The sequence below is a fragment of the Prenolepis imparis genome, unplaced genomic scaffold, assembly GCF_030444845.1.
Source record: "Prenolepis imparis isolate NDT839.2.m4 unplaced genomic scaffold, iyPreImpa1.0 SCAF_3, whole genome shotgun sequence".
Taxonomy (NCBI): domain Eukaryota; kingdom Metazoa; phylum Arthropoda; class Insecta; order Hymenoptera; family Formicidae; genus Prenolepis; species Prenolepis imparis.
Genome location: NW_028141161.1, coordinates 3,930,391 through 3,946,070, shown reverse-complemented (window position 1 = coordinate 3,946,070; position 15,680 = coordinate 3,930,391). Strand labels below are relative to the sequence as shown.

Genomic DNA, 15,680 nt, shown 5'->3' with positions numbered 1-15,680 from the left:
ACGCAATTTTTTGATATAATTTTTTTTAGAAATATTTAATTATTTTGTACAATTAAACTATATTGTATAAAATTAAAATAACATTATTTTTTAGAGTAGATACTACATGAAAGCTCACATATATGATTTTTGCATTATAAATCCACGTGTAATTATTAGTTATCGTCTTGCTGATCTCATCAGAAGTTTCCAAGCAGATGGTTACTTCGAATTTATCCCCGTCTACGACGGCGAGACAATATGACGTCGATTTGACAAATATATCATAATAAGTTAAATAGAGAGAACCGTTGGCAAAAATCATATAATCATATAATCATACTGATACGGGAAGCAAGAAACGATCTTTTCCCTGGCACGAATCGTAAACGACCAGCTGAAACAATTCGTCCACTCTCTTATTTTCGCTCTGTATCGAATCGTTCGCATATCCGTAAACATTCGTGAAAAGATATTTAATTTTTTCGGGAATGCATTTGTCGTCAACGAAGCGATCGCTAAGAGGGCAGCAGAGTCGAATGCAAGTAATATTATCGCACATTTCGTATGGAACAATGTTTATTAATAACTTTACTGAAATTTTCAAAGACTTCATGCGATATAAAATCATTCTTTTCAATCCAGTTTTCATAAACTTCCCCTGACTTGAAATTTTTTTTGTGATTGACACTTGTTGAATTCGTGTGAGATTTCATCGATATTTGCTCATCCTCGTAGTTCTGTATTGAATGCGTGCCCAGTTTATACTGTATGGAATCATCATTCTCGCGATCGTTGTTTGTGGAAGTGCGAGATTCATACTGCATTTCGTCACCATAATTTGTTATAAGTTCTCGTCTAGTTCATTTTGTACCATTATATTATCATCTTTCTCTTCGTTATTTATGGAATTTTCCTGAGATTTTGAGGATGAAGTAACGAGGAGAAAAAACGCGTAATACAAAAACGCGAAATTTTTTTCACAAATCATTTTACATAATATACTTTAGAGTAATTAAATAATCAAACCAATCGAGCTTAGTATCCTTCAAATCTCATGTAGTTTCCGAATTTTGAATAATTAAAAAAATTAATAATTAATGTATGCATATGTTTGCTTTTGAATTAATCGCAAGAGAGAAATGATTTCTTTTTTTTTTTCTCTGCAACATATGGAAAGATCGATCTGGTTTTATTCTAGTCCAGTTAACATTGACGATTACGGTAAATTTTTAGTTATCTCACTAGATTCAATAAAACTAAACTATATATCACTGTATCCGGTTTTAACTTTTCTTTTGGAGACAAATGAGAGACGAATGCGTGAGAAACATGTTCTTGCTCGGGCGAGGAGATGAGACTACCGAGGACGACGAGTCATCAATAACTTTTGTGTGTGTGCGTGCGTGCATGTGTGTGTGTGTGAGAGAGAGAATGTAAAAATTATATGAAGTGTTCGAAATGACCTCCTTCTGCATGAATGCAGGCTCTAAGCCTTTTTTCTAAGGAGTCCCGAACTCTTTGTAGCACTTCCGAATTTTCCCTAATGTTTTCAAATCCATTAGTTATTTTTTGCCTCAGTTCATGGACGTTATTAACTGGCCGTTTATAAACAAAGAATTTTAAATGACCCCAAAGATAAAATTTGCACGGATTGAGATCGGGTGACCCAGGAGGGGCCAGCATACAGGTCCTCCACGCCCTATCCATTGTTCGAATTTGCGTTCCAATTCTTGTCTAGCAATTAAACTAAAATGTGCAGGTGCACCATCATGCATAAACCACATATTACGTCGGATGTTGAGAGGGACAAGTAGTATATCTAATCTATTTCTAAGAAATTCAACGTAAATTTCGCCATTTAATCTGTTTTCAAAGAAATGTCCAACAAGTGAATTGTTAATGATTCCTCCCCAAACCGAACAACTGAACAGTTGTTGGTGGTTTTTTTGAACAATTGCGTGGGGGTTTGCTTCCATCCATTCATGTGTATTATGAAAATTAGTAATACCGTCTCTATCGAATGCTGCTTTATCTGTAAACAGAATTATTTCACTGAAAGTAGGCATTCGTTCTAATTCGTTCATGAACCATTGGCAGAAATTGAGACGAGGACCATAATCGTTTTCAGTCAGTCCTTGAACACGTTGTACATGATAGGGATACATGGAATTTCTGTTAAGAAATCTCCATACTGTAGTTATTGGCAGGCCTAATACTCCTGAGACGTTTCTGATACTAGTAGAAGTCAACCCGGAATGCGTTCAAAATTCTTTCTTCCGTGTTAGCGTTAATTCGAGGCCTACCCTCTCTTCGACGCTGTGTTAACTGTCCAGTTTCTCGCAATATTCTATCAACATTTTGAAAAGATCGTTGGTTCGGTGCGTATTGCCCAGGAAATTGTTTGATATACAATCTTCTTGCTTCTGTAGCATTACTTTGAGCGAGACCATACATTAAATGCATGTCGACTAATTCGTTAACGGTTAAACGATTCATTACTGATAAATAAATTTTAATTTTAACGAACTGTCTTTCTTCGTGAACGAATTCTGATTGTGAAGCAATTGAACTTTACTGAAATCTCCTTTGTTGTGTCTGAGAAATGCATTAACAAATGCTCTCTAATCTCGATGTGCTCACGTTGGTAGTCGAACAATCAATATCTAGCGCTTCTTCATTTTCGCGTGTTATTGTATGAGCTTTGTTTTGATTTTTTGCTCGTGCCGCACGGCACAAGCCGCTTATGTGCATGGTCCGTCGCGCGGTTCCCCCCTCCCCCCCCCGCAACTTTTATTTGACTTTAGTTATGTTTTGAAACTCATAAAAACCATCTCATGTTTCAATTTTGACAAAAAAAACATCTTTAAAACGTCTTATGTCCCGATTTTAGACATGTTTTGGTTTTGATGCTGTATGGGATATTACTTTCTAATTTTAGAGTTAATTATACTCTACTAATTTTTAGTAATTAGTTACATGTTATTTTGAAAAAATTAAAGAAATCTTCTGTGAAAGATGTCTTTTGCTCGTTAAAAGTCGGGAGTAAAAAATTAAATAGTATCAGCGACATCTGACCTATCGTTATTTTCAATTTTTAATCAAATAAATAGTCATGATATAACGATTACAAGCATTATATCTAAATCAATTTTTGAAAAACTATATTTTATTATCATTTTATATTTGCAGGCACTGTACCTAGCAAAAAGAAGTACTCGTATGTACAAGATTTGGCGAATAAACTATATATCTAATATAATTTTATCTTTTAATCATTTTTCTTTGTGGTCTAGAGATAACAAATGTGATTTGTAGAAAAAATAAATTTGTCATTTAACTTACTGCGTATCAATGTATAATATTTTTTATTTTAACGATAATCTTGAAAATATAATGGCTCATCAATTAAGCATCAAATATTAAGAAAAAACAGTCAAAGAGTTTATTTTATTTTGCTGCTAGATTGGTTAAACGTTAAACTATCATCAGTAGAAATTTCAATGCATTTTTTTGTTTTCTTTGTATATGTAAAAGTTATATGTATGTATATAGTTTTAGAGTAGTAGACAGACGTTTCCTCGTAAAGCTATATCGACAACTCGTCGTCCTCGGTAGTCTCATCTTTTCTCCCGCGTAGACACATGTTTCTTGCGCATTCTTCTCTCTACCGGGAAGAGAAGTAAAGACCGGATACACAGTGATACAGTATTAGTGTTATTCAATCTAGTGAGATAAATAAAAATCAACCGCGCAATCGTCAATGTTAACAGTGCCAAAATAAAATCAGATCAATTCTTCGAAATTTCGATGAGAAAAGCAAAAGAAAGAATAATTTGATTTTATTATATTTATATATTTTACATTTAACGCATTTTATATATTTTACATTTAATTTCTCTATTCAGTTAATATACAAGCAAAAATATAAATAAATTTAATGTGAAATTTTTTAATTATTAAAAATTCGAAATCTATGTGAGAAATAATGAATACTAATTGTAAGCTCGACTAGTTTGATTATATAATTACTCTAAAAGTTTATCCTTATGCAAAATAATGTGTGGAAAAAATTTCGCGTTTTTGTGTTGTGGAGTTCTTCTCCTCGTCATTTCGTCATCAAAATCTCAGCAAAATTCCACGAACAACAAAGTAAAAGATGATAATTTGACAATACGATATAAGATAGACACGGACTCTACAAACTATAGCGATGAAATAAAAACACTACGATATGATTTGTACGAGAAGTTTACCAATAATACGCAATACAACGAAATGCAGTATGAATTTCGCTCTATTTCCACGAATAATGATCGCGAGGATGTTAAATCGATGCAATTTAAACTGAGCAGGCGGTCCGTTGAGAATCATGAGAACGATGAGCAAATACCGATGGAATCTCACACGAATTCGACAAATGTCAATCATAAGAGAAACTTCATGACTGAAAAGAATGATTCCATGTCGCATGAAGTCTTCGAAGATTCCAGTAAAGACAATAATAAAAGCAACGTGATCCCATACGAAATGTGCCAAAATATTACTTGTATTCTGCTCTGCTGTCCTCTTGGCGATCGCATGAAGATAGAAGACGACAAATGCATTTCCGAAGATATTAAATACGTTTTTCCAAACGTGTACGAATATACAAACGATTCAATGCAGAGCGAAAATAAGAGAGTGGACGAATTATTTCACCTGGCCGTGTACAATTTGTGCCAGGAAGAGAAACATTACCTGCTTCCTTCTGGTCATGAGCACGATTATATGATTTTTGGCAACGGTTCTATTTATTTATCTTATTATAAAATAATTGTTAAATCGACATTATATTGTCTCACCGTTACGGAAGGGAATGAATTCGAAGTGGTCTATTGCTCAGAAACAAACGACGAGATCAACAAGCCGTCAATTAATGCTTCCTCGAATTTTTATGGACACATCATACATGGGAGCTTCCATATAATATCCATACTATTTTTGATGCCAATATTTCTGGTGTATTCTATATTGCCAGAGCTCCGAAATTTACACGGTTTTATGTTGCGCAATTACAGCGGTGCTTTGTCTATCGCATACACAATTCACATTGTCATTATTATCATCAAAGCGGATGATGTACAATATCCGGTCTGTGTTACAATAGGTACAGTATATTTAAATCGTTATATGCAAGTATATGCAATTATAAGCAAACAATGCAGTGTATATATTTGTCAGACATATATTGTATATTCATATATTAATTATACTTTTTCAATAACTTAAATATATATAATTTGTTAGACTCTAAAAAATGCAAGGATTAATAGATAGATAGATAGAGAGAGAGAGAGAGAGAGAGAGAGAGAGAGAGAGAGAGAGAGAGAGAGAAATTTTAAATACATTTAAATGTATAATTAATCTGAGTTCGCCTTAATATACACGTATATATTTTCATGTATTATCGAATTTTGTAGAGTTATGTCTTGAAACATTATTTAATATCCGTAGTATTTGCTAAATATTGCTATTTAGTACAGGAAATTATATTATATATAAATCTATTTCTTAATGTGTGGAGAAACAAAAACATCATAACTTTGAGTACCTGCATTTTAACGCGCGTTTAATGATTAAGATATTATTTATTATTATAGCTATATGTATATATAATTTTTATTTATTTTTGCAGCCTTCTTCAACTATTTCTTCTATATATCGGGTTTTTTCTGGCTAATTACGATAAGCTTTAATATGTGGTGGACATTCAGGTAAGTTACTAATTATTATACTCTATTTTTTTAATTTGCTTCCTATTTTAATTTACCTTCATAATATTGTTTTATATTATACGACACGACGTGACAAAATAATTTCGTTTAAAATATAAATGTATTTGATATCAAGAGACACGACAGTGTCTTGCGCCAAGTAAAGGCGTAGCGATAGTGACAGCGAAACGCACCGTATATATATACATATGTATGTATACGCGAACGGTCCAATTGCGAGTTCCTCATATTATCGGATCTCATATAACGACTGAACCGATCGAATTCTTAGTGGTCTTAATGGATAGCTTGAGTCCTAATTATATAACAAAAATGTCTTTATTTTTGCTCTACGTAGTTTATAACCAGAGATATTATTATGCAAAGTCCGAAACAGAAAATATATGATTAAGAAACGTCTTCTTCTTGGTCATCTCTCCGGGAAATTCTACATCTCACGATTCTGTCGCATAGCGGCGCTTTTGACAGATATCGATATTTTATTTTGACAGTTATATATTTTGACAGATTGTGTTTCATGATGTGTGTAATGAGGGTTAATTAGCATACTCAGCGCAAAAAGATATATATTTTAAATATTATTAAATTCATTTTATTATTATATTATTTAATCGTTTTTCCATCTCATTTCCTGTCCGTTTCACTGTTTTATCGTCTTTCCAACTCATCATTTCTTTATGTCATTATTTTAACAGTTAGATATGTGTTTTGACAGATTGTGTGTAATCATGTATGATGTATGTAAAGCCGGCGTCACACGATGTACATTTTTGTGTGTGATTATCTTGTATGCTAGCTTGTATGCTGTACGTTGTTTGATTTGCTGCATGGAGCGTTGTATAAAAGCGTCACACGATATTTGTTTGCCGTATGAAGCGTTGTATGAAAACGTCAGACGAAAGAAAACGTCAAACGTCAAACGTAGCTGTTTGACAGGTTTTTCAGGATAGATCTCGATAATCAAATCAAATATTTGTAAAAAATTGATATGGAGGAACAACAATTATTTTATATAAGAAATGAAATTTTGTGACGACAGAGATTAGCTGCATTCGCGCTATTACTTAATCGTGAAATAAATAGAAGAAATCGTAGACGTAGAAGGATATGGATTCGAAATTGGCTACAGAGAAGGAACGAAGGAAGAGGAGTTTTAAATATGGTGCAAGAGGAGCTTCGGTACATTTAATCTATATCTATATTGAATCATCAAATTAAATATTTTGTCATTTTTCAAAATAATTTTTTTTAATTAATTTAATTTTTTCTTAGTTTGCAAGACATTCTTATAACAATTATTATCGAATGGATGAAGATCTTTTTGAAGAAATTTTGATCCGAATTACTCCACACATACAAAAAAAAGATACTGTTATGCGTCAGGCTATAAACCCTCGTCAACGGTAAATTTTAACGAATCCGTATTTCTTTTCAATATGTTCTTTCACATTGCGTTATCGGTTAAATTTAAATATAAAATTAATATTGTAGATTGGCTGCTACATTGCGCTTTCTTGCATCTGGAAATTCATACAAGGATCTTTTTTATGCAGTACGCATAGCTCCCAATACACTTTCAGTTATTGTTTTTAATACATTACAAGCAATAGTTCTTGAACTTCAAAATGAGTGTATAAAAGTATGTACCTCTCATTTCTAGTTAAAATTATTATCGGCTTTTTTATCTAAAACTATGTTTTATTATTAGTGTTCTAACAGTAAAGAGAAGTGAGCTGAAATTGAAGCTGAGTTTCGAATTTTATGGCAGTTTCCTCATTGCATTGGAGCACTTGACGGAAAACACATAAACTTTCGCCCTTTAAGACAAAGTGAATCATTTTATAGAAATTATAAGAGTACAGATAGTATAATCCTTATGGCTCTTGTTGATGCTAAATGTAAATTTTTATTTGTTGATGTTGGTAGAAATGGACGTATGAATGATGGTGCAGTATTTCGAGACAGTGAGCTAGCTCAACATTTGAATAATAATTCTTTAAATTTACCTGAACTTAATCTATTACCTAGAATTACTGTACTAATACCCTTTGTAATAGTTGCTGACGATGCTTTTCCCTTGTCAAATAATTTATTAAAACCATATCCTGAATGTGGATTGACCTATAGTCAGAGAATTTTTAACTATCGTTTGAGTAGGGCAAGAAGAATTGTAGAAAATGCATTTGGTATTTTGGCAAATAGATTCAGAATTCTCCTCAACACAATTACTTTGTCAGTTGATAAAGTCGAATTAATTACTCTGGCGTGTTGTATTTTACATTATTTTATTTTATCTCGAAGGCCATATCAAAATAATATGATTGAAGATAATTCGGAAATTGATATTCAAAATCGTCTTAATGGTATAATTAGACAAAGAGGTAATAATCCTACTCGAAATGCAAAAGTAATCAGAGATCACTTTATGCATTATTTTAATACCACTGGTTCTGTTCCGTGGTAGAATGAAGCTGTGCAAAAAGGCAATTATTAATAATAATTATTATCAATTATTATAATGTTCAAAAGAATGAAATATTTGTATATTGCGAAAATAAAAATTGTTTATTTAACATTTATATGGTTATTTAATATAATATTTTTAACATATATATATTTTTTTAAAAAGATTTAATTACAACATAATTAAATAATTATATAATATAATTAAATAATTATTATTAATTATTTAGATATATTTAAATTTAACTTTTATTTAAATTGAACCGATTAATACAATATAAAGAAATATATTAAAAAGAAATACGAATTTGATAAAATTTATTTTTTAAATTTAATACGTATATACTGGGTGTCTGACGTAAGGTGTCACACCGAAAATATATAAGTAGATCTCGTTAAACTGAGTCGAAAAGTCCTATACCATTTTGCAAACAACCACGTAAAATTTCGAGATATTAATTAAAAAAGATCGACCAACGAGCGCGCGAATTACGTCGGGGCGGCCCGCCGCATGCTAGGCACGCGTTGCCTATAGCGATACGGCACGGTACACCGCTTAGCGGGCCGTCCCGACGTAATTCGCGCGCTCGTTGGTCGATCTTTTTTAATTAATATCTCGAAATTTTACGTGGTTGTTTGCAAAATGGTATAGGACTTTTCGACTCAGTTTAACGAGATCTATTTGTATATTTTCGGTGTGACACCTTACGTCAGACACCCAGTAGAAGAATAGAAGAATAGATCTATCAAGCGGATAATGATCCAAAACACTCTGCAAGAGTCGTGTAGACATTTTTGAGTGACAATAATAATCACGTAATGAAGTGGCCGGCACAATCTCCAGATCTGAATTCAATCGAGATGCTGTGGATTAATTTCCACATATATGTAAAAAAACAAAAGCCGAAAAATATTGAAGAATTATACTCTATTATACAAGAAACGTGGACTTCGCTACTTGCTAGTAAATATGCAAAACTTATTGAATCTATGCCGTGAAGGTGTGCTCCAGTCATTAAAGATAAAGGTCTACATACGAAATATTAACGTTATTATAATTATGAGTCAAAGAAACTTATGAAAATATACATTTCGATATGTACTTAAGTATGTGTTCGCAGAAAATTTGACATTTAAATATAAAAATATAAGAAATTATATTTAATTATAGTAAATTAAGAAATATAAATATCTTGATTAATTATTCAAATCGCTAGTAAAATAAATAATACGAGTTTAGAATAATCGACCCAACTAGCTTGAAAATAATTTCTTAATATTCACAACGTTTCGACCATGTGGTTGTGGTCCTTTTACGAAGGAATATACTGAAATTTTACATATACGATCCCCTCTGTCCCCCCTAAAGAAATGTAGGCGAGAAAAAATATAGATCCGAAAGTCGCTTCGGATCTATATTTTTTCTCGCCTACATTTCTTTAGGGGGGACAGAAGGGATCGTATATGTAAAATTTCAGTAAATTCCTTCGTAAAAGGACCACAACCACATGGTCGAAACGTTGTGAATATTAAGAAATTATTTTCAAGCTAGTTGGGTCGATTATTCTAAACTCGTATTAAATATAAATATGTTTTTTATTTTTTATATATCGCTAGTAAATTAATCAACAGGGTAGTTAAACTCATAACTTAGACAAATTCATTGGCTAGTGTGGTCGATTAATTTAACTACCTTGTAAATTAAGAAAGACTATTTTGCTATCACTTTATATGGGTGTCACTTAATTCGCGCCCACTATTTATACAGTGATATTTCTCATGAAAAACTGAGTCAAAAAGTCCTGAACCATTTTTTTCTACCATCTATATACATATATAATTTCCTTCCTCTGTTTGTCTCTCTGTCTGACCGCGATTTACTTCCACATTTATGAATCGATTTTCGTGAAACCGGTACCAAAATTTTCCTAATTTTTCGGGGAGTGATCTTACGTAGTTTTTTTTGTTTCGTTTTTTTTTTATTTATTTATTTAATTTTTTATTTAATGTTAACAAGCACCCAATTCTGTCAGTTTGGAATTAAATTAAAAAAGAAATAAGAAAAGAAACGAAAACAAAACCACATAACATCCATCCCCGTAACATTAGAAATATTTTGGTACCTGTTTCACGAAAATTGATCCACAAATGTAGAAGTAGTTCGCGGTCAAACAGACAGAACGCCTAATTTTCTCTGTTTGATCGTACATTTATATAGGCCGATTTTCATGAAATCGGTACCAAAATTTTCCTTATTTTCCGGGGAGTGATCTTACGTGGCTTTTTGTTGTTTTCTGTTTCGTTCTTTTTTTTAAATTTAAATCAGTATGTACCTAATTCTGTCTAATATTAAATATATTAAATATATATTAAATAATTATTATCGATTATCACACACACTATTTGATTGTCATATTTTGAACAATTATATAAGTTACTGATTTCACATATCATATGTCAAATACACACTGACAATAACACTACTCAAGTGCCATTCGCCGATATTCTTGAAACTTTGCACACACGTAGTACATCGAAAAACATTAAACACGTGTTTTTTTATTTTGGCTAACAAGGCGTTTTAAGGTCGGGTATAGTACCACTATCTTGCCTTCACTGGTCGGGTATAGTACCACTATCTTGCCTTCACTGGCTGGGTAGACCTTCCCATTGTCTGCGTGTTTTTGAGATCGCTAATGATGATTTTGACATTAGTTTAACGAGATTCAGAATGGCAAATACAAAATGGTGGACAAAATCGCAGAAGTTTCAAAAACTTTATTTAACGCCACTTGCGAAGTTTATTAGATACATGATTACGATTTTGGCAACAGTTATATCAATCTAGAGGTGACGGATGAAAAATTCAATATGACGCATCCAAATGGCGGAAACTGAAGGCAATGGGAAGGTCTACCCAGCCAGTGAAGGCAAGATAGTGGTACTATACCCGACCAGTGAAGGCAAGATAGTGGTACTATACCCGACCTTAAAACGCCTTGTTAGCCAAAATAAAAAAACACGTGTTTAATGTTTTTCGATGTACTACGTGTGTGCAAAGTTTCAAGAATATCGGCGAATGGCACTTGAGTAGTGTTACTTGTGAGAGAGGCTTGCAGACTGAATTTTGAAAAATTAATAAAGAAAATGGAAAATTAAACAAATGAATTGAACAAATTAAATAATATTGAAGAAATTAAAAATAGTAAGTAATAAAATTAATTAATTATTTGATTTTTATATATAAGTTTTAAATTCTTTAAAAATTTTTAAAATAAAAAATGAAAAAATAAAGCAAGATGATGAATATGATAAAAAAATAAAAAAAAATAAAAAAAAATAAGAAATATAAATTAAAAAAGAAGGTGATATACAGGCTTTGAAGTCATCGCAAAGCGCGGGCCGAAAAGCTAGTGCTTAATAAAGTAGTAATTATTGAGTAACGTTAATCCAATCAACGCCGACTTTTAACTGGGCATACGTCAGTGAGCCGCGCGTCTAGTAGTGTGCGTGAGCGCTCAGCCGCCGCGCCGCTACAGCGAGGCGCTATGCCTTCGCGCGCGCTAACATGCATTCGTCTATCGTAATAATAGAAATTATTTTTTCTATTTCTTTTTCTATTTTTTCTACTTTTATGTTTTAACTAAAAGTCATATCCTTCTGTCAATAGTATTTCCTGACAGACAACTTTTATAAATAGAAAATTTCTACAAATAGAACTCTCGCTAAAACATAACTATTATCAATATAAAGATTTAAACAAATACAAAAGACAAAATCTGTGTTTTACAAAAATTATTTTTTAAACAATCCGTTTCTTTAGAAATATGTGTTAAAACTTAAATTTTCAAACAAATCATTTATTGGATCTTCCTACGAGTGATTTCGACCATTACTCAAAAGTAATAAATTTTTGAAAAGAAATTTATTATGACAATTAGATATTTAAATAGCTTTATGCTCTAAAAAAATACGTAGAGCGTGTTAAAAAATTGAGAAAGATTTCTTTCTTGTAAGAAAAATGTATTTTCTTTTTATTAAGAATCATTGATTTTCATATACTGAATTAAAAAGTTCCGAGTCATTTTTCAAATGATGTTTAATAAAGTATTTTTGAAGTATGCTTAATAAGTTATTAAAGAAAGATTATAACAATTTTATTTCCTGAATTTAGACAGTGATGATAATCAAATAACAGTGATGATTTTAATACTCTTAAAATACTATTATAAACCATCAACTGCATCACTGTGTAATCGTGCGAAAAACGTGTAAGCTAAAAAAAAACGCGATACAAGACGTGCGTCGAACATCTTTCGTTCTGTGCTACGCGATCGTAAACTGTAAAAATGAGTGTGATGGGTTTTCGCATCGAACCGTTAAAGAAAGACAATTACGACACGTGGAAAATACAAGTGCGAGCACTGTTGATTAAGAACGACGGATGGGGATACGTGGACGGCACAACGACCAAGTCGACTACCAGTGCCGACGCAGAAGCCGCGTGGATCAATGTTGATTCCAAGGCAATGTCTGACCTAATCCTTTCAATCGCTCCCGAGGAGCTGAAACACATCAAGGACTGTGCAACTTCTAAGGAAGTTTGGGACAAATTGAAGACGACATACGGGTCACAGGGCTCGGCGAGAAAGGCCATGTTGCTCAAACGGCTGATACAAAGAAAGATGGAGGACGGTGAAGACATGCGCACGCATCTTGCTGACTTCTTTGACGTTGTCGGAAAACTCGAAGATATGAAGCTCAACATCGATAAAAAGCTAATCTCCATCCTCCTATACAACATACCTGATTGCTATGTCTGAGTCATTCAGAGTAACGATTGAGGCAAAGGATAAAATTCTCGAACCGGAGACCCTCAAGATGAAGATGATCGAGGAGTACAAATCGCGGATGCGCAGGAGTGACGGTGGCGCAACAAACCATGTTCACGTCGCGAAATAAAGCCGGAAAGTCGAAAAGACATAATCCGAATAGTGCAGACGTGATGAATAAAAACAAAAATCTAGATATCAAGTGCTTTGAGTGTAAAAAAACGGGACATCTCGCGAAACAATGCAAAAAAAATAAACAGACGAAGAAGTCGACCGGTGACTCAACAAATAGTGCAGAAATCACTATGTGTGCGTGCGTAAACATACGTCACGAGATAGCGTCCAACAGCTCCGCGAACGATGTAAAAGGCGAGTGAAAATGGTGCGTGGATTCGGACGCGACGTCGCACATGTCAAGCGATGAAATCAAATTCAGCGACATATACCCAAATGGCAACGGACCCGCAGTAAATTTCGCGAACAACGCGTCGACGAAAAACCGCGGTAGAAGGACAGTGCAAATGAACATTAGTGACAAAACAAACGTTACATTAAAAGACATTGTTAGTACTGGATCTCCAAACAAACTTAATGTCCGTGGCAAAGATTACGGACAACGGGTTCGAGGTTATTTTTCGGAAAACTAAAGCCATTGTGATAGACGCGTACGGAAAAAACATTATGGTCGCTAAACGCGAAAATGACTTATACCTCATACCGGAAGTGAAGGAAACCGCGAACGTTGCGAGAACCGGAAGCACTAATAAAAAGCCATGGCAGGACTTACACGAAAAACTTGGACATCTAAATGTGAGAAACTTGAAAGATATAGTGGAAAACAAGAAGATGCATTCCGTCGATATCAAATATAACGAAGAGTTGCAAAAATGAAAGGTGTGCGTGAGTGGAAAATTAGCGCGTGTGCCGTTCTCACACTCAACCTTAACAAGCTCAAACGTGTTAGAGCTGATACACACGGATGTTTGCGGGCCGATGAGAGTGCCATCGCTGTGGATCAAGATACTTTGCGACATTTGTCGATGAGGAAACGCGATATTATGAAGTGGCCTTCATGGTTCAAAAGAGCGAGATCTTCGAGAAGTTCAAGGCTTTTAAGGCAAAAGTCGAGAAGCAAACAGGACTAAAAATTAAGATCTTGAGATCTAATAATGGTCGCGAGTATCTCAACAACAAGTTCAGAGACTTCTTTGAGAAGGAGGGAATAGTGCACCAGCTTACCACCGAGTATACACCGGAATAGAATGGCGTAGCAGAGCGCTTCAACTGGACATTAGTCGAAACGACAAAGTGCATGTTGATCTAGACGGACCTACCACCAAAATTTTGGGCCGAGGCTGTATTGACATCAGCCTACATACGCAATCGATGTCCTTGCAAGACATTGAAAGAAAACCTATTCTACACCATAGACATACTAAGATAAACTGCTTATAAGGTAATGGGGGGCGTCCTCCTGAGGGAAAAAGATAGCATGAACTTGGCTTTCTGTCTTCTTCTAATGGTATACTGGTGCGCAGATTACGTCATAAGTCACGTCCACTAGAAGAAGATAGCAAGCCAAATCAATTCATGCTATCTTTTTCCCTCAGAGGAGGATGGCCCCACTCCTGGTTTCACTGCCTCATAAGCAGTCTATCTTAATATGTCTATGCCCTACACAGCCTGGACCGGCGAGCCACTCCAGCCGTTCGGAAAAGTGGCACATGTGCTCGATAAAAGTGGTAAACGCGGAAAATTTAATCCGAAAACAAGTAGATGTATCTTCATCGGTTATTCGCCCACCTCCAAGGCATATATGTAGAATGTGGAATCCAAAGTCTCGTAAAGTATTAAAAAGTCGCGACGTATCGTTTCTAAATGAATTCCCAGCAGGTGAAGATACCGGAGAAATTATAGATGATGACATTACTGATGTGCGCCAAGGAACGCACAAATACCGATCCGATACAAGAATCAGATATCATGTCTGACGACGGGGATTCAACCGACAATTTCCACAGCGTCGATTCAGCAGAGGAGGAGCAACTCTTGTCCAGCAGCTCAGATATTTTAGAATTCACCCCAGCGCCAGGTCGTCTAATCTTCATAGGCGATGGCCCAGGAAGACCGAAAAAGCGTCCAACAACGAAGAATTCGCTGGATTAACTAACTCTGATCCGAAGAGCGCCAAGATCGCCCTAGCTGCACCTAAAGCGGATGAATGGAAAGTCGCGATGAAAAAGGAATTCGATGCGCTCATGAAGAATGAGACATGGACTGTCGTCAACCGGCCGAAAGATCAAAAGGTTATCGGCTGCTGATGGGTCCTACGCACCAAATTGAATGCTGATAGTTTAGTCGAACGTCGAAAAGCCTGACACTAGTCAAAGGGATTTGCACAACGTCGGTACACCGACTTCAACGAGACGTTTGCCCCCGTAGCACGAGCCGGGTTAATAAGATTCGTAATGGCTCTCGCAGTTGAAAAAGAACTGGAAGTCCACCAACTTGATTTTGTCAGCGCATACTTGAACGGTGAAATAGAAGAAGAACTGTACATGGAGATCGTAGACCATTTATCGAACATTCTGAGTGAGGCAGAGCTACGAAGGATCCCCAAGGACAAAGT

The 15,680-nt window shown here is 34.5% G+C and overlaps 1 pseudogene across 1 annotated transcript in view; it reads left to right on the top strand.

The window, feature by feature from the left end:
* Window positions 1-3,623: 3,623 nt before the first annotated feature.
* LOC145934384 (G-protein coupled receptor Mth2-like) overlaps window positions 3,624-15,680 on the top strand; it is a 26,813-nt pseudogene continuing 14,756 nt past the window's right edge. Inside the window, exons 1-2 of the transcript XR_014425020.1 lie at window positions 3,624-5,128; window positions 5,657-5,735. The product of XR_014425020.1 is annotated as a G-protein coupled receptor Mth2-like (transcript). The remainder of the gene's footprint in view (window positions 5,129-5,656; window positions 5,736-15,680) is intronic.